At 44.7% G+C, this 1,612-nt stretch overlaps 1 pseudogene; it reads right to left on the reverse strand.

Annotated features, from left to right (window-relative positions):
- Positions 1–13: 13 nt before the first annotated feature.
- LOC101650734 lies at positions 14–1,580 on the reverse strand (annotated as a pseudogene).
- Between the last annotated feature and the right edge of the window lie 32 nt (positions 1,581–1,612).

A 1,612-nucleotide genomic window follows, 5' to 3' on the forward strand; every position in this document is an offset into this window, starting at 1 on the left:
CCAAGAGGTTTTTCTATAGGAGTGTGGAAAGACTCCAATGAGTGGGAAGGAATGATCCAGGTGCATTGTGATAATGTTAACGATGAGAACTTTAGGTGCACCATCATACTGCATCAGGTATTCCGCCCACATCAGAGGGGCCTCTGGGGAAGCCAGAGTGTGGAGCTGTTGTCTTCAGCTTACTGTTAGCTTTCTCGTCATTGCTCGGCTGTATTACTGAGCAGCAATAGCAGCTGATTTCCGATAATTAGCCAATGAATGGGTAGAGAGGACGATTAGACCATGCAAACGTCGCACATATCTGAATCAACTAGAGGAATGTTCCCGACTAAAATTAGTCTTAAAATACAAAGAAGTTTAAAAACATAGTTACAACATTGAAAGACACCCCGACTCGAAAGGACTGAGAAGTACAGGATGGATATGATGTACATTTAGCTGGCCTAAATCTGCATGTCCTTTATAAAATTCTGTTTACATCTCACGCTCACATTCTTTTAAAGCATAGTGCCTGAAGCTCCTTTGTATCTATTTTAAACTATAAGTGTCGGTTGTTAATAAATGAAATCCTTCCATTGATTTTATAAAAAGGATTCGAATCTTTAGAACATCTTTGGAACTGAAAGGTAGGAAATGGTCAATGCCCTGACACAGCACGTGATCTTAAGGGAAGGAACAGCGCACTCCAGTTTCCACAAGTTTCTCCTTCTAATGGCACTTCGGGTGTCAAAGGAGAAGCCCCAGGGTGCCCAGGCCTGGGCAGAGACACTGAAGAAAAGATAGTATTGTCACTTCTGCCTTCTTCTAGAAGAGGCAAATTCAGAGATGAATCAGTAGGAAAAGGGGGCTGTGCTGGATTCCCCTTCTGGATGATATAGGTCAGTGGGCGCCCACAGTTTTGCTGAGAAAGTCCTCTCACCTGAATTTGGTCCAGAGAGGTAGTTTGTAGCTCCATCTGGAAAAGGCTCACAGCTGCTACACTTCCGTCCTTTCAGAGTGTTCTAATTTGAGATTCCTAAGTTTCAGCACTTCATCTGTAATCTTCTGGATCAGGAAGTTCCGTGGTTTTTCTCGCCGAATAGATTCAAGCAGGGTATCCAGTCCTTTGGGGTTTTCTTGTCAGCAGCCTTAGCAGTTTTCCAGCTCTTTTTCTACTTGCTGTTTGACAAGAAGTGTATTCAGTGTCTTCTCTACGGCGTGTTTTGTTTATTGCACGTAGGTGATCAAAATGTGTCTGAGCTACGATGTTTTCACAGCGGTATACATGTAAGTTTTCCCATGTATCCTGCTGCACTTCAGTCCGGTCTCCTTGGTGAGGAACAGCATGGCGGGCTCCATGGGAAAGGCTGCAGATGGTGCCTCTTCCTGCTCTAGAGCTTGGGCAGCACCAGGCCACTCAGGCCTTGGGTCCTCTGCCTCTAAAGGTGTTAGTAAACAGGGCAGAGCTGCAGAGAAAGAAAGGGGCTGCCCCTCCAAAAACAAGGGCTTGTGGCTCCACTTTGAGGCCAGCAGTGCTTCTGACAAGGTGTCACATCTCTTTTCCTTCCAAATTTTCCACAACCTTTTGGGAGGCACCTCATAGATACACACATACCTTTATTAAAAATTTAAA

The sequence above is a fragment of the Echinops telfairi genome, unplaced genomic scaffold, assembly GCF_000313985.2.
Source record: "Echinops telfairi isolate 266 unplaced genomic scaffold, ASM31398v2 ScPeMD7_7427;HRSCAF=8465, whole genome shotgun sequence".
In the NCBI taxonomy this organism is placed as follows: Eukaryota; Metazoa; Chordata; class Mammalia; order Afrosoricida; family Tenrecidae; genus Echinops; species Echinops telfairi.